Source organism: Anastrepha ludens, chromosome 5 (assembly GCF_028408465.1).
Source record: "Anastrepha ludens isolate Willacy chromosome 5, idAnaLude1.1, whole genome shotgun sequence".
NCBI classification, from domain to species: Eukaryota; Metazoa; Arthropoda; class Insecta; order Diptera; family Tephritidae; genus Anastrepha; species Anastrepha ludens.
This window is the reverse complement of record NC_071501.1, coordinates 95319020-95345825: the sequence shown is the minus strand read 5'-3', so window position 1 is coordinate 95345825 and position 26806 is coordinate 95319020.

The following is a 26806-nucleotide window of genomic DNA, read 5'->3' as shown; positions in this document are numbered from 1 at the left end:
TGTTGTGGGTAACCACACAGGCAAGTTAATGCTTACGTGAAAGGTGTACAACGAAATTCTGCGCACGTTTGCTATAAAAAAGCAATTAACACGTTGACTGCCATAACTTTTTGCTTTAGCAGTTTTTGAATTAGCAGAAAAAAATTTAACTTTAGTTACCCTTATGAATATAGAAGGTGTCGCAAAACTAGTCACCCTTTCGGAAGATTTTTAATTTTAGCAAATGTCATTGCAGTATACAAACAGACACACAATGAAGTGCGTAAATGTTGGAATAAAGATTTACATCCCTCAAAAGAGTTTTTTTGATTTAGTAAAATGTTATTCCAAAACTGAAATGGATGATTATTTTTGCGCCACTTTGTAGTAAAATAAAAGCAATTTAAGTACACGTAGCTGTCATTCTTCATTCCTCATGAAACTGATAAAGAAAAATGTGAAATGTTTCAACTGTACCTTCTACGGTAGTTCATCTTGCTCATTTCAGATTTTGAAATATTTAGTTTTGAATAAACATTTTTGTATATTTTTGAAAAAGAATTATTTTTGTTTAGCTCAGGATACGGGGACCTTGGCCTACCATGCCTACCACGTCAAAAAGTAAGGTGTTTCGAACATGACTCTCCAAGTGGTGCGGAAATGAGTAATAAACTTTGCCTTTTTTGCCTTATCTATGTTTTATAATTTAAAATAGCAAAATATCATCTGGAAATTAGTTGTTTGCATGCTGATAGTGTTTTGTAAAAAATCAATATCTTGTGGGCACTACCGCAGAAACCACGTTGACCGGGTCATATTTCCAAAAGTTCAGAATTAAATTTCTACAGAAAATCAAGAGCACATTTCTTATAAATCTAATATAATATTTCTTAAAGCCACTCCCAACTTTAATAAAAATATAACTTTATAACTTTCGATTATTCCCTTGAGGTACAAATCAATTATTCATCAAAATTAGGCAACCAAAAATTATTATTTGAAACTTTTTAATTAAGCTCAGTCATTTTTAAAATACTAAAATACTAAAGCTAAGTTTTTTCTCTTAATTTCTTTTTACAAAATTTGCAAGAAAATTAAAATTTTTCAAAAACCAATTAGCACATTACATCCCAAATACAATATTATTACCAAGTAGCAACAAAATTTGTAGTTCAATAGTTCACGGATTTATAGAACCTCTATATATTGTGTTCTATATGGGGTTCGAAATGTTAAAAAAGCTAAAAACATTTTAGTGGCATGATTTATACAAGTAACCGGAAGGTATAATTTTTTTTTTTGACCACGCGTCGTCGACCAATAGTGGTCCCTCAAGACTAACTGTAGAATATCCATACTTAATGAAGCGTGTAATTTTTTTTCCCCAATTTTTTGGACAAATGTATGCCATTCATTTACTGGTCTACACACTTATGCATTTGCCTCAAACCATGTGTGATGTTGTAAACTAGCTTTTGTTGCCGGTGTCGTGGGCATGAAGTCGTGGGGGGTCATTTTTCCCAAAATCACTTTCCCAAAAAAATTTTTTCCCAAATTTTTTTTTCCCAAAAAATAATTTTCCCAATATTTTTTTTCCCAAAAATATTTTTTCCCGCTTTATTGTTTTTTCCCGAATGCATGTTTTCCCAAAATAACTTTTTTCCAATAGATAGCTTTCCCGAACAAATACTACTGAAATTAACTTTTATTATTCTACTATTTCACATTTTTCGACGATTCCGACAATATGAGTGTATATAATAATCAAAAATCTTATACTTAAGTAATCGAAAAAGATTCGAAAAAGTTTTTCAATATACATTTTTCAATTCGGATAAAAAGACAAGGTAACGAATGTATCCAACTTCACTCATATAAACAAGTTTTTTCACGTCATTCTTTTCGTGTCAAAATTTCATGAGCCAAAATTTGCTGCCTAAAGTCAAAATTTCTAATTATGGCGGAATTAATTGAATGCAAAAAATCATTTCTTTTCAAATAATAAAAAATGTACTCGCCCATTCATTGCAAATGTATATGCGATATTTTACAGACGAACGATATTTTGGGAAAAATATTTTATGGGAAAATTTATTGGGAAATTTTTAGTTTGGGAAAAATGGCATTGGGAAAATTATTTTTTGGGGAAAAAAAATTTGGGAAAAAATTTTTTTGGGAAAGTGATTTTGGGAAAATTGTACCCCAATCAGTCGAGCACATGAATGTATCGCGGAACTCAGCAACTCAATACTAGTAGTCAAACTTGTCGGAGGGTAATTATTCATTCAAAACTCGACACAAATTTAATAAAATTAATTTTATATACGTAATTTTGAGGTCTTTAAGTTAGATTTAAATTAAAATAAAGCCTTTAAAAATTAAAGTTTAAAAATTGTACAAATCATAATCGAAACTGGTAACTATTTTAGATCCATAACTTAGAGCTTTTCAAATCTAACTTTAAAAATAGAATTCATCTGAATATCAACTTTCAACCAGATATACTGAAATTTTAAGCGCTGCCCGCTCTTTTATATTTCTATGCAATATCTATAGCCAGGATACGAGTACTTACATGCCGCACACAGAATAAATGCGGGATGTCCAGTCATACTATGCAATGATGTTTTCAGAAACTGTTTTGAAGAAGCGAAGCCAGATACTATCAGGCATATACTGTGCGGCTGCCTTGCACTGTATGAGAGGAGTACCTAATAATATAATTTGCTGTAAAATAGCTGCTGTTGATAGAGTGGACATCAAGTCGAGGATATGAAGGTAACACGTATCTTAGCAACTCAGTAGTAGTTGCACTTACCTGAGGATAATTTTTCATACAAAACTCGTAAAAGAGCGAACATGAAAGTTTCGAAGGCAGCTCATACATGGACATATAAGGAAATTGGGTATTTTTTAAAGAAATATATTGTTTTTTTTGCTGGAAGATTACTTTATCCAGCATCCAAAGAAAACTTATTCCTTCTTAGCTCGTTCTCTTTGATAGCTTTTTCTTTTTTCTATCTTAAATGCCTTGCAATTTCTAGACTCAGAATGGATATTTGAACTGAGACTATCATTTTGTAGCCAATTTCTACCAAAATCCAATTTAATGCTGTCATGCCATCAATTTATACAAGCTCTATTTCCCTTTTAACCTCACATTCAAAGAAACTGTGCGTCTTCATTTTTTTGATAAAAAAATAAAAATATTTTGCATTAGTGCAGCCAAAAATACTGAAGGGGCTTTCTATAACTCAATAGTCGACACTCACCTACTCGATACTTCAATTCGATATCGAAGTGTTTTATAGTTGCGAAAAGCCGCGTGAAATAAATAAGGAAAGTGGATGATTTTGTAAGGAAAACTCTTCATTTAATAGAAGAGGGATGCGTGATGTGTCAAATCGTATTGAGTTATCCAAGGTAGTATCCAATTAATTTCCATTCCACAGCTGCAAACAAAATACCGGCTAACCTAGGAAATATTCATGTTCAGTCTGGTTCACTGGATTAAAAGCATTAACGAAATAAGAAAATAATAATAATAAATACAGAAAATATTAATTTTTACATGTACCTATTATTGACAGCTTAATAGTTTGTGCTGCCATATAGTTTATAAATTACTTCGTAAATACGTTGATGAATGAATTTGTACAAATTCTCCGATAGCCTAATGAAATTTTAGACCAGACCATTTAAATGATTTGTCTTCAAATTACTGGCCATTCATATAAATATTATTGCTCGTCATCCCCACATATTTTCAATAATAATCAGAACAGGAAAATACGATGGCTATTCCAAATTTTCAACGTTTTGGAAAACAATTCAAGTTTTTGCCACATTTGAAGTATGAACAGGTATATTATCTTTTTGAAAGATCCAGTAGGTTCAAATGTTTCACGAATCTCGAGAAAATTTGATTCCAACATAGCTTTATAGCTATTTTCCGTCATTTTGTAGTACACAGTTTTCTATTCGAACGCGTCATATTACGATGGTGCCCCCATACCATAAAACCACCTTCACGGCTATGATGTCGAATCAAGTACCTTTCCTACCTTCAGGAAATAGTAATTAGGCCAGATCGATAGGCCCATCCAGATTGAACTCTTTCTCGTTACTAAATACTCCATTTTTCCATTTACCGGGATCGTTATTGGTAACAGCGCTCCAAGTCATGTAGTCCCTCTCCAATTCGAGGTGGTTTTCTTTGCAATTTTTTTCTCACTTCAGATGTGGAACTTTTAGAAACGTCCTTCGAACGGTGGATTTACTGGCTGCAACATTTGCCATTTCTTTAATTTTTGATGTTGGAAGGGCTGAATTTGATGCCATCCTATTTGCGGGATTTTGCAAGCTTCTTTAAGTGTCAAAACCAGCGTAGTTCTGCCTTTGTAGGTCTTAGCATGAGAAGCATCTTGTTTCACGTAAAGATCCACAACGTTTGCACTACGACCAATCTTTTTGGCAATTTGGCGATTTGAAAACCCCTCTGAGGCCAAGCTATCGATTTGTCCTTTTTCGTGATCTTTTAAACCTTTCTGCTTTTCCATTTTATTGGCATTAAGAAGTCTTCGACTAAACACGATGATGCTTAATTGATGCCTTTTTTAATAACCATTCTCTTCCATAAAAATTATTGCCTCTAATCAAGTGAACCGAATTGTACGTTTTCAATGAAATGAGATTAAGGGAAGATATGAGAATTACAAACATTTCATCAATGCGAGCCCAGCAGCAGCACTGGAAAAATTGGCAGGTGTCAGTTAATAAATAATAGCAAACGGGAGTGACCACTTAAGAAAGTAAGTATTCTATAGAAGATCTTTCGCAACACGTTGCCATCCATAGAATAACATTTACGTAGCTAATGGATAATTTATGGAAAAGACTTACATAGGTGTAGATAGTATATTAGCTCTATGAAAAGTACAATTTGCTGGAGTTAAATTCGTGGAATAAGTAACTTGCTTTTTAATCATTCGAAATTTGATCTCTTGCAGTTACTGAAACTTTTAGAAAATGCACACATATATTTTAATTAATAAAAAAAATGGAAAAAATATTACAATTTTTAACTTAATTTTGTTGCGATTGACAGCTGCGTAAAGGCAAAACGATTGCAAAAAGGTTATCCAGCAATTCCTCTCGAACGCTTAATTCCCTTTTTGCTCCGATTACTTTTGGATCCATGTTGGGCTCGATTTCTAATTCCAGAAACCCATCCCTGAAAACTGGCAGTCAAAGTGTTAAAGCAGCCAAATGTACACCAATACATACTCACATATAATGGACACTTTGTTTCGACTTCTGCGAACGTATTTACAAACGCATCCGCCTACTTGGGCAAATAATGCTTAGTTAGTGGCATAATAATTCCAAGAATAGCAGTAATCACCTTGAATTGCCTTGCGGCACACACACTTCGCATACATTCACACATTCAATGCATACATTTATGGAGGCGCATTTATTTGCCTACGTGTAAAGTGACTTAAAATGCAATTAGTATATGAGTTGGAAGCGTTCAAAGCCTCTAAAGCAACTTGACCCTAATCTGCCGCCATAATAACTATGTATAAGCAGCTGACCGAATTTCGCAATATTTCAGTTGAGCGGAGGCTTGTTTTAGTGGGGCTCAAATGTTGATCTGCACAATAATACAATTGGATGCTGCTTCAAATTGACGATGAATGGGATCTTTTTTGAGTTAAGTTTTGCCGTTTTTGTAAAATATTAAATAGAAATATTTGTATATAAAATATAAATATTTAAATATTTTTAATTGGAAGTAATTGTGTATAAGTAGAAATAATATCGGTAAGAAAGTGCAACATTGCAAAAATGCTTACATATATGCATTAGGGATAACAATCCCGCTTAAACGAGATCTCGAAAATCACGTATGCAATTTTTTACATGCAGTAATGGTATTAGCCAAAAAATTCTGTGATGTATTGTGTAGCGTTTTTATATTTTCTTTTATTTACAAACGATTTGTTTGCTGCTTGGCAAAGGGTAATAATTCATTCGATGGAACACTTTCTGCTCTCCGAAACTATGTTAATTGCTTTTTTTAGTTACTTAATTTTTTTTTATTAGTTTTGAGGCTTAGAACGGAATGCCCAGCGGGCAAAAGTCAACCTTTTCGACACCTGTTCTTCTTTGCTTTTCAGCGAGGTCAAAAACCTGCCGAAGCACCCCAGGACATTTACGACGTGTTTGGAGAAGATGTCATAAGCGAATCTACATAAGGGAAATAGTCTGCAGAGTTCAGAAATGGCGACTTTGATGACGATGACGCGTACCGTGGCAGAAGACGTTCTGAATTCGATGAAGATCACTAAAAATTTTTTTTTTTTTTGTCGGGACAGACTAGCAAGTAGAGCACAAGTAGACACAATTAAATCCATTGTACTGCACTCGGATTCCCTTTTTAATTTGCTTTAAATCTACCCGACCTCCGAAGAAATCTGCGTAGATCTTGTGATACCAAGGAGCCAAGGTGGTCGCATCTTAACAGATCAGTGCCAAAGACCTCAAGCCTGATTCGAGCAAAGCCTGGGCAGACGCACAGAAAGTGGTTCGCCGTCTCCTACTTCTCTTCACATGCTGGACAGAGTGCACTTTCTGAGATGCCCATCGTTTCCATGTGCTTTGTCCATAGAAAGTGGCCCGTCATCAGTCTAACCAGCTCCCTTCCGTCCCCTCTGCTTAGTGGCAGGAGGAGCTGCGATATGATAGGTAACATCAGTTTTGTCCATCTACAGTCTCTGTCAACCTGCCAAGCTCGCTTGTGGGTGAAAGTAACGCATTTGCTAACCGTTTGATAGCTGCAGAAGGGAGTGGCAGAACGGGCTCTGGGGCCAACATTCCTTGGATAAAGAGTCAGAGATCTCGTTACTCGCAAAATACACTTGACTCGGGACCCATGTTAGCATCAGACTATTAAGTCTACGGATATAGTTAAGCCTGGATTTACAGGATTCGACTATCCTTGAAGTGGTTGGAGGGCTGCCTAAGGCCAAGAGCGCGACATGGATGTCACTGCAGATAAATCTGCTTCTACATCTGTTTTCCCCAACAAAGTTGATCGCTTCGTGTCCACTCAAATTACTTTTGAAGCAGAGCGGTTTTCAAACCAGTCGTGAATTGGCGGAAAAAATGTACTGCGATCATTAAACGATTCTCAATCACTTTCATTCAATGGGATTTACCGAAAAATTTAACAAAACATAGAAAGTCACCTTCAAATTGCTTCTCAGCATCTCGCCCGCCATCGAGCAATACGCGGTCATAGACAGCGCGTTTTGTACCGACGGGAGATGAGAAATGGTCTCTCTACATCAATATAAAGCAAAGAAAAGAGTGGGTGACTCCAGAAGGTACGCCAAAGCCGAGAGTCAAGCCGGATCTTCATCCAAAGAAGATCATGATATGATGTTTGTTGGGACTGGGACGGCATGGTGCACTGGGAAAAGCTCGAAAAGAATGCCACGGTCAACAAGGAGCTCCGCATTGCCCAGCTACACCGCGTGAATGAGGCTATTCCACTGAAAAGACCTGATCGACAAGGTCAAACCATACTCCTTCATGACAATGTCAGGTTCCAAGTTGCATAAGTCGTCAAAGGCGCACTCCAAAAGCTCGAATGGGAGGTCCTTCAGTATCCGTCGTATTTTCCATACCTTGCACCGACCGATTACCATCTTCTCCGCTCGCTGTCAAACAATACGAGGGGCGTTACCTTCGATGATAAAGAGGTCCTTAGAAACTGGCTCACCAACTTCTTTGACACCAGACGAGGCGGTTTTTGGCGGTACGACATTAACAAATTGGACGAGAGGTGGGAAGAGGTTGTAAGCTACAATGGCGAATATATATTGATTAACTTATTGATATAATTATAGTTTTTTGTTTAAATGAAAGTATTCGGTAAAAACGCTACGAGCTTATGCCCCAACCTAATACTTATGTTCATGTATCATATATTCATTAGGGATAACAGTCCCGTTTTACCGGAATCCCGAAAATTTCGGCATTCGTTAATGTACATCTCGGCAGTATTTATTTAAAGTTCAGGTGAAAGTGTAGGCATTGTAAATATTTAAATTGGGAACCCACTTGAAATAATATAGTAAAAGGCTAATTTACAAGACTGAACTTCTACAAAAGTATAATTAAAATTAGGACAGATGATGCAAAAGTGCTTTCAGTTAAAACGAATGCCTTTTATTCATTGAATTTTTACCGAATGCGAGAAAGTTTTATTCCAAAATTTCGTGCCCTGCGTTTTCGGGACAGCATTTTGAAAATCTCGAAATCCCGGTTTCAACAATTGCCGCTCATGTTGCCATCCTTAGTATACATACAGGTGCCTGTAAATAAAATTACACACTCGAAGTGGACCTCCTTGCTACACAGTCGTGGTCGCCGTGTACCCCTGCTCATCATTCTCACTCATTCTCCACCGATACGCGCCTCATGAATATAAATTGGCTGCGCATGACCATAACCCCGCTCAATTTGCAGAAAATTCAACGGCAATTATAATCAAAAATAAACACAGCCACCGAAAGCCACTGGCGCAATTTGCCATGAGGTGCCTCAAGTTGGCTACTCATTGGTTCGTACTTGAACGAGTGTTTCTTACTTCCCCAGCTTGCTGGAGTTTGCTTGCTATTTTTTTACATCATCCTCTTGTTGAGCACACATTTCGCTTATCCCATTGGGTATTTAATACGCTTGACTTATGACCTCTTAATGCACACCTCCTGCTCGGTATAGACAGTTGCTTTCCATTGCTCCATCGCTTACTGACATAATTTCAAGATAGTCCTTGTTAACAGTTGTATATTTTTCGCATAGCCACTTACTGTGGGCCGCTCTTTATTCCACTACCTTTGCTTTTATTTGGGTTCGTCTTTTGTTCTCCGCCCGGCTCGCTGACAGTCACCCATCTTCGTTCATCTGTGCATCAGCTTGACTACTTTTTGTTGCTTTTAAATCTTCTGGGTATTACGGTTGGTTAGTTGCGCAAATATTTGCCCAAATACGTTGAGTGCGCGGTAATTTTTCAGCGCGTATTTAAGAATGAAAGTAAGCGCACAAGAAAAAGCGAAAGCGTTGCAGAGGTGTAAAAAGCGATTTAATGCTAGAAAAATACCTCAAATAGTATATTATATAGGCAAAGCACCAAGAAGAGCAAAAGTATTGGCGAAGGTAATGGCGGTCAAGGATTCATGGTTTTTTTTCTTTAATAAAATTTCATTGTCTGAGTTTGATTGTCTGAGCTTCTTTATGTGGGCTTATATACCTTGAAACAGATTTACTTATACATACAAATAACTCAAAAGTGCGAAATTATAAATAGAAAATTATAAATATGCCGCAATTGGCAATAATCTTCATTCTTCCATTAACTAAAAAAATGCAATTCAAAATCTCTTCAGAGACTGATGAGATGGACAGTCTTGCCATAATTTCTGTTACAAATTTACCACGCATGCAGCGAGAACAAATTCGCAGAAAGGAGTTCCGTTATTTTTGCATTATCTACTCATAAATTATACTCAGTTTTGTAGCAAATTTCGCTTGTTAACAATGGAATGGGGAGCTAAAGAACATCGCATTACAAAAGTGTGGTAAAAGTGCAAGTGGGATTTACGAATTGCTGAAAAAACTTAATATTTCAGGAATGTTTGGTTACCACACGATCAATCGTTTTTCCCAAACGTCTGAAGTGACAGGCAGGAAAATAAGTGGTGGTCCTCGCGTGGTTCGAACCAGTGCAGCCATAAAAGCCGTACGAGAAAGAATTCGCAGAAATCCCCTTAGAAAGTAGAAAAACAATCCATGTCAAGACTAATTAGAGATGATCTCCACTTCAAGGCCTGTGGTTGCTCAACTGGTCATCTTTTGACAAAGCGTTTGAAGGAAATTCGACTCGACAGATGCAAACACCTTCTTCGGTGGCACGCAGTTAACGGCCATGAACATCTTATTTTCACAGATGAGACAATTTTCATTGTTGAAGAAGTTTTTAAAAAGCAAAACGTTGAAATCCATGCTAAAAGTTCTAAATACGCAAAAAATGTTTTTCTAAGTGTTCAGAGTGGCCATAATTCAGCCTCTGTAATGGTTTGGTGGGGAGTGTCTTGTAAAAGCGTTACATCTCTTCATTTCTGCGAAAAAGGGATTAAGACCGGGCCAAAGTGTGCCAGGAGAATATCTTGGAAGGTGTAGTGAAGTAGTTGAGTAGTACTCTCTTCAATGGAGAGCGTTAGATCTTCCATCAAGATTCCACTCCGACCCATAAGGCAAAAACCAAACCACCCAGCAGTGCCTAAAAACGATATTCCCGGGTTCATAGCCGCAGAAGATTGGCCATCTGGAAGTCCAGATTTGAATCCATTGGACTACAGTTTGTGGTGAGGATTGGAGAACATGACCTGGGGAAGACCTCACAAAAATTTGTAGAGTCTCAAAGAGTCTTTAGTTCAAGGAGCGATGACAATAGCTATGGAAACCGTGGGTGCTGCAGTAGCTGAATGGCCTAATTGTTTGAAGGCTTGTGTAAAAGCAAATGGTGACAATTTCAAATGAAAATTAATTTTTTTTTTTTAATATTTACATGATTAAATAAAACCAACTTCATTAAAAAAAAAAATATTTGTGTTCATTTACGGGGAATATATGTAATCGTGGTCTTGGTAGTTTAGCATAAATGCACTACCCTGCCGTCCCAGAGTTCGAATCCCCCGTTAAGCACGGTCCTCACACTCTTCCAAATTTACATACTTTCCCTGTTTCTAAACAAACAAAAAATCCTCCAATTCCGTTTCTCAATCCCAAAAACTTATCCTATCCATCCTGACTCCCGCACAATAGTCTACGCATTATTTGCAATGTGGATGCTAAAACAAGCAGAAAAAAAGCAAGAAAAACACACAGTTATACATTGCATCAGTAAGAGAAAGGGGGCGACCGCGGTAATAGCGCAGTTGTACGAAATTTATCGAAGTCCTCAACCATCTGTGCGATCCTTCTGCCCGAAAAATGTGAGGCACAGTAGGCGCTTCAAGCTGTAAGAAGGCGTTGCTCCTTAGCAACGACAGGTCAACGCTACTTAGCGGCAGGCTAATCACCTACCCTGTCAGAAATCAAAATTGAGTAACGAAACCAACGCAAGACTGAGCCTAGTCGAGTTCCTATGCTCTCGAGAGGAGTGAACAAGGAAAAAAAAACGTAATACGAAGGATAGATCAAACCTTAGTGGGAAGGAAAAAATTTAAAGTATTTACCCTTACGTGAAAAACAATGTGTCTGTGCTTGGCTTAGTCAATAGGTAGGGTTTAGTAATAAAATCTTGAAAACATACATTTTTTAGATAAAAAAAAATTAATTCAGAATATTTGGTATAATGGCATCACTGCCACTCGTGTAATGCTGACTCCTCGGAGTATTGCCAAACAAAACTTTAAATTGAAAAAAGAAGGTATGTCGTGAAGGCAAAATATCATAATACGTTAAGAGAAAAAAAATCAGTATGTAGTAAGCTCAGAGACGGGGAAGTAAGAAACCTGGGCAATAGTTCAATCCGAGACCATAGCGAAGGCGACTTACCGCTAGCACCGCTGGCTTCGTTAATTGAATTATCGAAAAGCCTTGGGATTCTGATGAATTTATAACAAAGATAATAATACATGGACCGAAAACCTAGATTATGGATTCGATTTTTTTATTGATGAAATATGGAAACTATTGAGGATAATAGTACTGGCACTGAGAGTATAACTGAAGAACCTAAGAAAAACGGTTTTGAATGCAGTTTCAAACTTAAAGCAATTTTGCGGCGGTTTTTCTGATTTCGAATTGTTCGAATGCAAGAAATTATGGAAAGCCGCAACTAATTTTCTTATAATGTATAAAGAGTAGTCAGATTGGAGGTACTTTTTCCAAAGTAAATACAGGGCCCGGAAATCGAAGTGTAACCAATAAAAAGGCCATAAATTTACTTTGGAAAATTACTTTTATTTAATTCAAAGTAAAAAATGAGTGAAAATAATACAAAATTAAGAATCAATTTACTTTTGCTCGATATGACCACCTTTTGCTTTAACTATGACCTTGAGACGGTCCAGAAACGAATCGCAAGCGGCCCGAATGTGACTTGCAGGTATTTTGGCCCAACCGCGTACAATGGCTTTTTTCAGCGCCTCGAGACTGGTGAATCTTGTATTTCGGACCTTACTCTCCTAAATGGCCCAAAAAGAATAATCCATCGCGTTTGGGGAACTTCATGGCCATTGTGTGGAAGTTATGAAGTTCGGAAGGTTGTTTTTTAGCCATACTTGGTTCACTCGAGCTTTGTGAGACGGTCGCTTCTGCATTTTTTGAACCATTTCACGTGACGTTGCAGTCTTTTGATGACCACCTCCATAACGTTTCGTGATGCTACCACTATCATTGTAATGAGTAATGCTGCGATAAATAAAAACTTTATTTATTTTAAGGTGCTCGAGGTCACGAACAATCGCTGGTTGTGTTTTTCCAGCCAAATGTAATATAATCACACTTCTGGGTTTGAAAACCATTACTGATTTCTTTTTTTCGCGTTTACTCTCGGCAAAATGCTTCCGCGCGCTTGTAAACAATACTCTGGACTGTCATTTAGCCAACTAACAGACAGCTGATGCCCGTGCATCCTATGGCTACGTCAATAAGCAAAATTGCCGAGAAAAGTTGAGCTGAAGAGAAAGCCTAAGCTATTCAAGAACAGCCATTAAATCCATTGAAAACAACCGTTTGGTGCGGCCTGTGGGTAGGAGAAATCATCGGCCCATATTTCTTCAAAGGCGAGGCTGGCGCCAAAGTAACAGTGCATAGCGAACACTATCGCGCCATGATAAACAAATTTTTGATGGCAAAAATTGCAGTCCGTGATTTCCACAATACTTAGTTTCAACCAGACGGCTCTACTTTCTATACAGTCCTTGAATCAATGGATTTACTGCGTCGTCGATTAGGTGAGAAATTTATCTCTCGTCTTGGAGCAGTGGATTGGCCACCAAGGTCGTGTGATATCACACCTTTGGACTTTTATATAGAGAAATGTGTAAAGTTTACATAATTCGTGGATAAATCACCTTCTATTGAGGCATTGAAAGCCAACGTTACTAAAGTTATTTACAAAATACCGACTGATGCGATCCAGCGAGTAATTTAAAATTTGTGTTAACGGCTAACATTTGAAAGGGATTACCTTTAAAAGCTGAACGCCGTAAATGGTTCTTCACAAAAATAGTAAAAATTGCCCAATCAATATGAATTTTCGTTGTTTAATTTCAATTTAAAATCCGATACCTGTACATTGATCGCGCTTTACTTAGTTTTATGCAGTTTATTGACTGAAAATATAGATTTTTATATTCGTTATTGCTTTTTATGCACTTATGCACTTAAATGATATATGAACTTTTGAAAAAATACATACACATTTTTGTTTGAATGATATGTCAATGTGTCTTATTTAAATAAAATTAAAATTAATTTAAAAATTTATAAATTCCAAAACAAGCTACCCACTCCTTGAGCGGATACCTCTCTAGGAAGTACAAAAGTTCATTGACGGTGAGTGTCCGCCCAATGGAGGTTTAACTGTATACTTGCATACTCATATATTAATTCCGCTCTTACTGCCCATACAGTATTTCCTCTACCGAGTTCGGTTATTAGCTCATCACAGCAATTTCACTCAATAGTGAGCTCAATCAAGCTAATTACCGGTAAAACAGTTTAAATTTGATGATGAAACTGATGTGCACGTCGATTTAGTTAAATGCCTGCCAGTTACTGTAAATTTCTCTCTCCACACGTCTGGTTCGATTAGCAGTTACGAGACGCTCAGAGGCGTTTCAACGCAAATTGCACAATTTCCTTTAAAACACCGAAGTCACTGCGGAGCAGAAAGTGGCGTAGAAGAGCCTTGCAGCTAAAATATAAACTTTCAAGATACACACACTCAAGCCGGCAACCTGTTAGAGGTGTTTGTGAAATCTAATAAAAGAATTTGCTCGCCTGATTGGGCAGTTGTGGAGTACAGGAGTTTAAAAATGAGCCAACTCGTATTTTACAGCTTGGGATGGAGATGTGAATCGCCAAGAGTTGGGAAGGGGTTTTAAAAGTGGTGTGGCTATAATGCGGAAGAGATATTTCTAAATGAAGAAGGCGAGTAAATCGCTGATGCTTCTGCTTAAATATAAAGCTCACTGGTCTATGCACTGCTCATCCTTTGACAACGAAAAGAAAAAAAAAAGAAAAAAAAAAGAAAAGCAAAAACACAAACAAGACCACAATCGAGCTTTGTGCAACGATTTTCCGGTATTTGATGGGGCTAATTCGCAGAACCTTTTAGTCAGTTGGCAATTGAATAGGTGAATCGCCATAGGAATGAACGCAGCCAAAAGCAAAGCTGGCGGCCGGATGCTGCTGGAGCAATAAAATGCATAGCTTCCTCTCAGTTGCCTTCAGTAATTATTGAAATGCTTTCAAGAGGTGAATCGCATACGGATAACTCTGTAGTTAGCCGCACCTACCTTTCTGTACAACAATTAGCCTAAGGCACAGGTAAAATTCTCGTTCAATTGCGCCGGAAGTGATAACCAACAACAGTTTAGAGCAATTCAACTACGTTTCATGGAGCAATCATTTACGAATGTATGTATGTATGCGTGTAAGTATGTTTATGAGCAATCAATTATTTATCGTATTCTGGGCAAATTGCAAAATTAATGAATGAAATACTGCGCAAGGTTGTCATGTACACACACACATACATAGACACACATATTTGATTGTGATAATTGATTGAAAGCCAATGACCCTGCACATCTACCGGCCAGCCAATATGTTGACTCGCCATTTGGCTTGCATATTTGAAAACTCTATTCCCTTGAGCTAAAAAAACTTCTCGTAAATGTATGCAACAATTTCGGTGTTGTTGTTTGTGTTATTTATAACTAGCTAAACCCAGTCACATCTAGTTAATTACAATAATCGACTTGTGAATTAATTGAAATTTGACCCGTTCAAATGGCGCCAGCTATTAAATATCTAAATCACACAGGTAATAACAAAATTTCACAGACAACATTTCCAACACCATTCACCTCTTTCTACAAAAGGCCAGTGGGCGGTACTGCTTGTGGTGATAGAGTTTACATATTGAAACGCATATGCTTACATACATAAATTATCATATTATAGTACATACGTATGCGATGCAGTTACCCAGTTAGCAAAAATGTTGACATAAGTTATTATTCACATGGGATTCCTTAAATCATACCTGGAGAGGAGACCCTTTCTTGTGAAAATTAACAATGAAGTTACTAGTTTGCACGAAATTGAAGCAGGCGTGTCTCAAGGTAGGGTTCGGGGAACGGTCTTCTACACTTTATTTACCGCCGATCTACCCTTGTTAAAAAGCACACACACACAGCTACGCATGCGAGCAATACGGTTGTAATGGCCAGATATGATCTTGCCTCCATTGCATCGTATCTACTGCAGCGCAACCTGGACAAAGTCAGTACCTGGTTGCAGAAGTGGGCGTTTGAAAGCCAACCAAACTAAATCAGTACAGATAACTTTCACACAACGCAAAGACTCGTGCCCTCCAGTAACTTTAAATCACTGCCAGATACCTTAAGCTGACAAGGCAAAATACCTGGGTATTCAACTCGATAGAAGGCTAACATGGCTTCTACACATTTTTTTGAGGCGTAAGCAACTGGGTTCAAAACTTCGCTCACTTTAAGATTAGATTAGATTATATTAGATTAGATTAGAATTGTGGGGAGCTGGACAAGTCCAACCACTCAGTCAGGAGACCATTGTACTACACTCGGGTAGATTTCAGTAGAAATAATCGAGATAGGAAAGATAAAATGTGGGTGGTAAGACGGATAAATTAGTTTGAGGTCAGTCTTCTACAAATCTTTTGGATTCATTGATGAGTTTTAAGAGGTCCGGAAGGGGAAGAGTATGAAATTTATCCATATCCAGTATATCGCAACCCAATACCCTAGGTCTGATTTTGGCAACGCCCGACAGCTACAAAGAAAATGCTCTACAGCGTCGTCATCCTCAAGACAGTATAGGCATATCGGGCTGTCGACGACCCCCGTGGCAGCCATATACTCTCAGGTCCTTTCTGCTGAGTTTTAGGAGTAAAGTAGCTATTTTTCCTATTTGCTTCTTTGACAAAGCACTTGGCTACTATGCACGAGTTCAACCCAGACCATTGTCCTCTATGGATAAACATCATGAAGTCGTCAATCCATAGTTGAATCGATTCGAAATTGACACCTGGAAAGGATTCAGGGCCTAGTGGCATACTTGGAGAGCATTCATTTGCCAATTTATCAGCTAACTCGTTCCTTGTAATACCACAATGTCCAGGCACCCAAATAAGACTAACTTTGTTGTGTTTTGCAACACTGTTCAGTTTTGTCTTACTTTCACCGACTAACTTCGAAGAGCAGCGTAGGCTAGCAAGGGCTTTCAGTGCAGCTTGACTGTCACCACAAATTCCAATACTGCTACCGGGCCACTTTTTCTCAATTAGCCAGTACGCCACGTTCAAGATGACATGGACTTTCGTAAAGAATACCGTGACCATCTGTCCTGTGACATAGAAGTACTTAGTGTCTTCGTCGAAGCACCATTCAGATCCGCTACCATCACTGGTTTTGGGTCTGTCGGTGTAGAAAGTGTACTGATATCCCGTTAATAGGTTCTCTGGACTTAACCATTGATCCCTATCTGGGATCAAAACATCATACTTCCTACCGAAATTAACGACAGGCACCCGATTGCCCACTGGCATCGAGAACAGTGTGCACCGCTCCGACAACTGGTGGTATATCTGACAGTGGCCAGTGCTTTCTTCATTTTCCCAGACTCCGTTTAGCTTGAACCTGTACGCCGCCTTCATCGCTTCCTTTCGAATTTGAAGATCTAGAGGTTGCAACTTCAGAATTGCATTAAGGGCATCACCAGATGTTGTACTCGTAGCTCACTTTACTGGTTACTCAATTAAAAATTGACTAGATAACACAATTTTGAACTCAAAATCTATAAGTATGCTTAGACATATGGGGGGCAAGTAAGGGGTTCAATCTCGAAATTAAACATAGAAATCCTTCAAAGATTTCAATCTAAAGTACTACGCATATGAATATGTACAAATGCCCTATGCTGTCTCTGCAACGAAAAAATTCAGAAATTAGCAATATTAGTTATAAATGAAGAGTGATCAAATTGGAGCCACTTTCTCTAATGGGGGGTTTTTTGACAGACCACGCGTGACTACTGTCAAAGTAAATACATACATTTTTTCAATATTCATTGATGGAAAGACGTACGCCTCAACAACTCGTATTTACAAATCGTAAAATTGAGCGGCGATTTTCGTAGCTCTTTGAAAAGTGTCCATCGCGCGCTTAGGCTAACGTTGAGGCTCATTGTTGGTTTAATGACTACGTCAATAAGAAAAATTGCCGTATTTGGGCTGAAGAGCAATCCAAAGCCTTTCAAGAACAGCCATTACATACATCGTGTGGGAGGAATCATCGGCCCATATTTCTTCAAAGACGAGGCTGGTGCCAAAGTAACAGTGGATGGCGAACGCTATCGAGCCATGATAAAGGATTTTTTGAAGCCGAGAAGTGAAGCCAGTGATCTCCACATTTTCCAACATTTGTTTACAATAAGGCGGCGTTATTTCCAATACAGCGCATAAAACAATGGATTTACTGCGTCGTCGTTGCGGTGAGTAATCGTGTGATATCATACCTTGGGACTCTTGGTTGCAGGAGTATGCAAAGTAAAGGTGCTTTATGGATAAGCCAGGTCCGATTGAGGCATTGGAAGCCAACATTACTAAAGCTATTCACGAGTTACCGATCGAAGTTTTCCGGCAAGTCATTCCAAATCGATGTTTGCGGATGACCGGACTACGGCACAGTTGTGGCCCACATTTGAAAGAAATTATCTTTAAAAAGTAAATATCATAAATGGTTCTACCCAAAAGAAGTAAAGATTGACCACGGAGTATTCGCTTTTTTATTTCAATTTAAAATCCGATACCTTTAAATTGATCCCCCTTTACGCCCGTGTTCAGAATAATAACAGCGGGGCATATGCGATATTTTGACCATTTCTTTTGACAGTTCCGCTAGTTACGTTAAATGCCAGGATGCGTTTAACTCTGTTAGAATAAACTAGAGCGGTCATTCAGAGTGCCACTAAAACCCTCGAGAAATATTAAAAGTCTATCTAAGCGGCTGCTGGTTGCTGTGCGAGACAATGCAAGGCGAGCAAAAAAAACGGGCAACTGGTGGGTGGATCAGCCTGGTGTTTCGAATATGATCCGGACCTTTGGCATGCAACGCATGACAGTTTGCAATGCATGAAAATGTTTTTATGGATGATGGATGTGGCCGCAGTCATTGCAGCTAAAGCACGGCCCAACATTAACATCCGCCAAAAACTGGGATGCTTGCGCTCACCAGAAAACACATCCCAGTCAGTCTGTAAATCTGCGAAGTACCTACGTTTGAGCTTAGACAATAAACTGATCTTCTGGAACCACATTTGAAGAGTGCATATGGTAAAGGAAAAGACGGCGTGCAGTAGAGTGGCATTGATTCGTCTTCTGGGAAAATTCACCGCCTCCAAGCCATGTCGGGCAATTGGGGGTTTTATTTTATTTATTTATTCCGTCGACGAGAAAGTTCAAGTGGGAAGACTAGTAAGCTGTAGATTAGTATACTCGTGCATTGAATAATTCATGCATCTCTTTAATAAAAAACAGTAATAAATAAAAAAATAAATAAATAAAAAATATTTATTAAAAATTAAAAATAATAATAATAATAATAAATCCAAAACTATTGTAATAAAAAAATACTTAAATTAATAATCTATTAAATCAATTCTCTTGCATTAGGTGGGCTATTTTATGATAAATTCCTCCCTTTATGCGCGCTGGTTTCGTAGATTAACACACATTTATGACTTTACTTTATTTATGTGTATGCGTGTTGGGATATATGTACATATAAGCATACGTACCACACGTATGTGTTGCAGCAACATAAATTCACTCCGATATCTGGCAGTGCCACTAAGTGTGGGTAATTACAATGTTTGTGATATGTTTGCCCAAGTAACTTAGCTGCTTATCCGCTTGTACATCTGCTTGCCAAGCAGCCGAACAGCCAAGCAGCCAGCCAACCGGTCAGCTAGCTATGTAGTCTGCCTGTCAGTGTGTTGTCCAGTAACGCACTTCCGGCTTAGCATGCCTGCTTACTCACCTCCTTCAATGATGCCACAATCGCAAACCATTGGCAAAGTGCGCGCAAAGGGATTTGTCTGGGCGTTTGTGATTTAAATTTCAAAATGCTTTACAAATTTGCAAATTTCCAAAATATACCCAAACCTTGGTTGTGACCTATCCGTTCATGGCCCCTGGCATGGCTCTTGCTCTTGTTTGTTGCTCGTTTACAGCTCATCCGTTTGTTGGTATGCTGTTGCATGTCTGACACAAGGTGAGCAGCTTGCGGATGTGCGTTTCACAAAACGTATGCGTGTGCCTTTTTGCCGCATTTCCATATGTATGAGTGTGTGATTGTATATATGTGACTGTATGTTTGCAACTCTACATTCCACAGAGATTAAGATGCCAACTTAAGCTTTGTACGGTCGTAGCAGGCTCACCTTTTTGGAACGTAGGAAAAGGCTGAGATAGGCCAATAGTCGAATAGTTAGACTGTGGTTGGGGTTGATGGTGGTTTCTGAGTGAGCGCTGCTCGTGCCTCAATGTGAGTTTTCGTGTTGAATGCTGGCCCAACTGAAAACAGCAACATCACCTTGACAGCTTGCAAATGCTGGCAGCGTCGAGTTTGCGGCTTGGCAATGGAGGGTTAGAAATTGCCTGCTTGTGTTGCGGCTGCAGTTGCAGGTGGAAGTGCATGCAAATAACGAAATAATAGCAACAAAATATGTGCGCTGAACAAGTTGCATATGCTGCTTGTCGGTGCGTGCATTAGCATACATGCACACATACATACATACATACATACATACATACATACATACACAAATACAAATGTGGTTTAATATTTGTCCGTAAGTTTTTGCTGCAGCTTGAATTTGCATATGAAATTCTAGAATTTCTCATTTTACAATTTGCGTTTGTAATGTCCATGGCATAGAGATGCACACACATCTACGTAACTACCAACACTTGCGCAATAGTTCGTATGATACGCATTCTAATTATTTGCACGTACGCACGTCTCTAGTTCAAGTATGGCCAAAATACCTGGCAGGCTAATAACAGCCAGATTTCTCCTCTTTGTCAAATCTATTGTATTTGCTATTTGTGCTTTTGCTGTTGCATGCAAATTATATTGGACAGACGTGAGTGGAAAAGCGTTTAGTGTGACACTGTTCATAAGTGCATGTTTTCTATAATGGGCGACTCAGTGCAAGAGCCGCATGAGATGCCTGATTTAGAGCAACATAATTCTGGTTGCAGGGGTTTTCGTTTATTGTTCTATTTGCGGCAATTACTAACGGTTTCAGATAAATGGTTTCATGGGAAACAATTTTAATTTCCAATTGGAACTGAAATGTGAGAAAATATTGTACATACATAGAATGGAAGCTTCTCCTTGTATAGAATGAATTCGTAAATTTTGAATGCCAATCAATTTTTGTGTATACGAATACTTGTGTCATAAACATTTTGTGTTCATCACTTGGTTTTTCATTTTCAGAAAAAGCAATAGTTACTTGCTGAGTGATAAGCTGAATAGCATAGATCAGAGCAACCACGTACGTATCCTATAGGTTCCAAGGCACATAGGAATTACTGGGAATGAATTGGGAGATAAATTAACCAGGAATGACCTCCCCAGAGCCAGTTTGTGGGCCGGAAATGGGTAACTTTTCCTCGCTTATTCACAAAAGTAGGTAAAAGGAAAAGAAGATCATATTGGGAAAACTACGGGGTTCAACGCAACAAAAATCAATGAAAGGTAGCTTTAATCTAAACGGATTTAAAGATTGTATGGAATTAAATATGGATAATGTTAGAATTTACACATGTATTGTAGATTAAATTCTCCTCATACTAACCTGGGCATATAGGTTAGGTTAGGTTGGTATGGTTGCCCAAGGGAATGAGCACACTTGGACGAGGAAAAACGGATTCGTCCTTTGAGATACCATTATGAAGGAGGTGAGGTGAGAGAGGAAGACCGATGGGATGCGGGGAGAGGCTGGGATGGTTAGGAGGGTCGGTTAGAGTGTGTGGATAACGAACGATGACTGTGCTACGTTTGCGTCAACCGCTTTGTGCTACTGATGAAATTCATCAGATTTTTAATGCCAACGCCTGCTTTATCAGCAGGTGCAGCAAGGAAGTAAGAGCCAAGATGCCTGGATCTTTCCCCCGCCAGAGCAGGGCAGCTAAGGAGTAGGTGCTGAGATGAATCCACCTCATCCTCAAGACATCCATCGCAAAAGGGACTTGAGGTAAATCCAAGCCTCACAGCATGCATTCCTTGCGTATAGTGACCTGTGAGAAAACCCACGAGATTCGAGAATATGGGCATATACTCCAATGAGACTTACAGGCTATGTAGGAAGGAAAACGAAGCAGTCAAACATGTGCTGGCATCGTGCTCAGCTCTGAAGTATAAGCACAAATACCTATGAGTAGTTATATTGCCAGAGAACGAAAAAAAACTCAAAAAAAATAGAACAAATACTAAAATTCAGAGAAGGACTTTAAATCCATGAAGGGGTACAATAGATCTTTCAGGCCTCAGTACACCCTCTCAGGTCTACTTGTGCTAAATCTGCTCATAATAATATGATAATAAATAGTAATAAAACGAGATTATTTATTTTCAGTCACTGATATCCTTGCGCGCCAATTTCATAAAGTGAGTTCCATAATTAAATATAGGGTGGGCCATGTAAAATTTGCTTCTTGAATCGGCTATAAAAAACAAACTAGTCAATATTTTTTCAAACTTTTTTTTTTATTTTAGAGATTAAACATTGTCATTTATGAATAAAAAATAATATCGTTCAAATGACTGCCACGACTGGCACATTTTCGATTGTTTGGGCTCAAATTTCATGAATGGCAACTTCGATTTCGTGTTTTAAAGCATCAATCGTCTCTGGATGGTTCGCATAGTATTTGTCGTTAACGGCTCCTCACAAAAAATAGTCCAACGGGCTTAAATCACAGCTCCGAGGCGGCCAATTGATATTGGAATTTCGGCTGATTATTCAGTTTTCAAAAACGATAGCCAAAAGTTCGAGTGTAACTTTGGCAGCGTGACAAGTTGCACCGTCCTGTTGAAACCAAATCTCATCCATGTCATCCTCTTCAATTTTTGTAAACAAAAACTCGTTGAGCATGTTACGGTAACGCTCGCCATTACTGTAACCGCGGAAGAAGAAGAAGACTCACCACTTTGGAAATAGGTTTTCAATATTTCCCAATTCTGTTCAAGGGTATAGCGTCCCATTTCGTAAATGTCAAACCTTTAAGTAAATTATGAACACATTTGACATGTCATTTGTGTTACCATTCTCGAAAAACTAGGTGGTTCAAAAAGCAAACGCTATATGGCCCACCCTGTATATCACTAAGTCTTATAATTCATTCATTCATTCTAATATAATTTTAATGGTTTGTTTCTGAAAAATATAGTTCACTCCTTTACAAAAACTACATTAAATCAGGTTTCAGCTTTGTGCAAATTAAAAAAAAATCAAAAAAATTTAGTCAAATTTCAAAAATTGAAGAAAAATTTTAAATACGCAAGTTTGTGTCCCATTAAATTTTGGTACAGTGAACTGGAAGTGTGAAACAGCTCAAGATTTGCTTTATCTTTGGACAATTCGTTTTACTGAGGGTGTTGGTTGTTTTCTTCCAAATGAAAAAAAGTCGAGGAATCTTTATAAAAAGAAAATGAAATTCACTGCGAACACATTTGCAGCTATTCCCAGCCCTACAGATGTGCACGTTGGAAAAAATCCGTACAAACTTTCTAGAAGAAGCACGAGTGTGATCACCTACGTCAAGCCCATGCTGGGAATTTTTGAATAGAAGATCTCAGTTTGGAGATTCCGATAAATAGGTTGTGTACCTGAAGACCTGCAATTTCACAGCTTTGGTCTATCGTAAGTGCTTCGTCGTGCTTCCAGAAGATTAGACAACCTGCCATTCAACCTTACACTACTTGATTTCTCCAGCGATGATGTTCTGGGAGCCATAGGAAATGCAAACTCCTCCAAAGCTGTTAGATCCGATGGCCTAAACATATTGAAATTGAACAACGTAGGTTAAACGGGAGTAGAATATCTCTGCCAATGACCATTATCGTAATCAGTGTTCCCTGGGAAACCCATCAGCCAAGGTGTATTCCCTTGTGCGATATGAAACACTGCCTCTCTTCTCCCCAATAGGGAAAACATATGAAGTCCTTACTCCCAGCCTTCAGGGAACACGTGAACCCAATAACACATCTGCAAGGTTTCGGTAAGGGGCACAGCCCCTCACAGCAATTAACCCCTTGCCATGCCATTTAGTTCGCCGAAACTCGACCCCAAATGTTACGCGTCGACGCGTGTTTAACAGATCAGAATAATATAATATAAACTATTTTGGAACAGCAATTATGAGATTCGTGACTAACTCTGGTGGCGTACAGACAGAAACAAACATTCAATCATGACCCAGGCTCATGAGGTTTATTTTTGATCCGACTATCTGTACACGACCTCGGTTCGTGATATTTGGCGCGATGATCTATTCACGAGCCTGGATCCTCGTATTCAGGTTTAAACCAAAATTTTCATCACGATTGAAACTCGTTAAAGCACGGCAAAGGGGTTAATAATATAAATACGCAGATAAATCGGAATCTTAACCAAAGTCATCCCTGCCAGAGAAAGCGAAGTAGCATTGGATGCGTTTCAACTTTTCAATACATTAGCCTGTCACAGTACTAGTTGATATTGAAAAATCTGCTCTCTCATACGGACTGATGAGGTGGTTGAAGCAAGTGATGCTGCAGTATGTGTTGTGTTTCCGCCCGTGTCTCCACACTTTTACGCTTTCTTCTCACACGCTTTATATTGCTCGATATTAGCTAAAGTCTTACACGTTTCTTCATCTCAAAAAATCCTCAACTTTACCCCATACAATTCACGGCGACTCTATGCACAACATGGATGAGGGAGCTCATATTTTCCCTGCCCATCAAAGTCGATAATACACCAATTCCGACAATAAACAAACCTAAGTCATTGTGTTCACTTTCTATAGTTTACTCTCTTTTCCAGGGAATACTGCCGCGACCGCGACTAAGGTCCAAAAGCGCAACAAGGTGCTCAAGCCGCTAAACGGCAGCACTTCAGAAAAGGACAAAGAATCTTTATTGGTGAAGCTTTATTCTAGAATTTACAGGTATTTTACAGAATACAAAGACCAGCCTATGCAATAATGGCCAGTGCATCTAGATCATGTCCTAGGGAGGCTCTTAATGCACTCACACACGTTACTCCGATAGATCTACACATCAGGAAGATGGCAACCATGAGTGCACTTAGGTTAAATGAAGCGGGTCGGAAAAAACGTATGGTCTATTATTGCGACAAGCTCAGTATACCTCGGAGAGAACTGAATTTTTCGTTCCGACGGTAACATTCAACGTGAATTTTGCGACTCTCTTTCCACCTCAGGAGGAATAGAGTAAGGAACTCTCACTAAACAACTTCGATACTGCAGTCTATACAGATGGCTGTAAAATAGATTATGGTGTTGGAGCTGGTATATATTCTCATGGACTTTGAATTGAGAAATATGCAAGTCTTCCTAATGCCTGCAAATTGGCAAATAGGGAAGCTTGTAGATTGCTAATCGCGTTTAGGGCAATATCGCTATTCTTTCTGATACCCAATCTACAATTCAATCACTCTATTTGGCTGCGACAATTTCTGAACTGCTAAAGTGGGAATAGCCTCACCACCTTGAGTGAAAACCATAAAGTTAGCTTAATCTGGGTCTCGGGACATCAGAACATTGAACAAATGAAAGAACAGATGAACTGGCAAGACGGGGGTAGGTCATAAACAACGTTCTTGCAGTTCACAAATCGCGGAATACAGATGGAGAGACCAGGAAACGTGCAAAATAAGCAAAACGTTATGGCTCACCTATGCTACAACCTCAAAAAAAGTCAACATTGATACACATGCAACGAAGGGATGCCTGGAAACTGACGGCAGTCTTAGCTGGTTTTTGATCTGTCGAAGAACAAGCAGCCTAAATAAGTAATTCTCACAACATATAATGGCATAGTTGTAATCAACCAGAGAAAAAGAAAACAATCTTCCATTTTTTCTATGAATGCCCTGCCCTATAGAGGGTTAGAATGTCAACACTGGGCAAACCGCAGTTCGAGAGTCACGAACAACTGTCGGGCTTAGATATCAACAACATAATAAAGTTCTTAAACCGCACAGACTGGATATAGGCAACAAAATGGTACAGAAGCGCTAGTAATATTCTGGGTGAATCACCACTTAAGCCAACCAACAAACAGGTATTTAAAGCTTACACGGTTAAGTTGGGAATTACTAATTTTAAAAATTCTCAAAAAATAAAATAAATGAAGTGATTACGAATTTATCTGGCCACTAAATAGTTAGATAAAAATATAAGGAGGAAAGCCTATGCAAATGTTCAGAAGTGAACGCACAATACAGCAAAACATACATACCCACGTGTATCTGTGCGTTCAGCGGTATTTGGTTTATATTATTGTATTGTGGTATGTCAGCTTTGACATAAGTGTGTATTTAAATTGTGCAAGTATTGGTGTATTTGCCCTATGCACATGAGAAAACATATTCGCACAACGACATTGTGTTTTGGTCACAACGCCAACGATAAGGTGAGGATAATCCTCTTTACGAGTCTGTGCGTGTAACGAAGGCTTCTGCCACCCACACCCCTAATGGCAAATAAACACTTAAGGAGAGTAACAACAATTCACAGGCAATCCATTGCCAATAATATTACCAGCTAAACTGGCAACTACTCACTTGCCAGCAAGGATATTGGCACAATTTCTAAACCTAAACAAGTTTGCCAAGACAATGTCTAAAAGGGTTGACAAATTGTGTGTGATTATAGTGATAGTAGTGGGTGGAGGTCACTGTGGTGGGGTGGGGGTGGTGAGGGTGCAAAAGGGATAAGCAATCGAGTAAATTTCGTCTATAAGTGCGTATATAATTTGAAATTCCGATTCAGGGGAGATTGGTAAACAATTTACGCAAAAGGCATTCATTGGAACAAACACAAGCGAAACACAAGGGGGAACACACACATGCGCATACACAACCTTAAACATATATACACACCCACACACCCAATTGTGCGTACTTGTATGGCATATGTACTTGCAGAGGCAAAGGAAAGCGATATGCTCATGGGTGTTTATTTGTTGCTGTCTCCATCTGCATGGATGCAAGTGGGCATGTACGGGTGGCATTGTGCGACAAACCAATTCGCTCAGTATGCGATTGTGATTTACCATAATTGCGAAACCTTTTGGATAATTGGACCCCAGAGTCGTGTATGAAAGCCATTGCCGTTTATGCAACTTTGTTGTTATGCAGGGGCCTACGGCCAAGCAGGAAAAAGCTTAGCAAAAAAAAA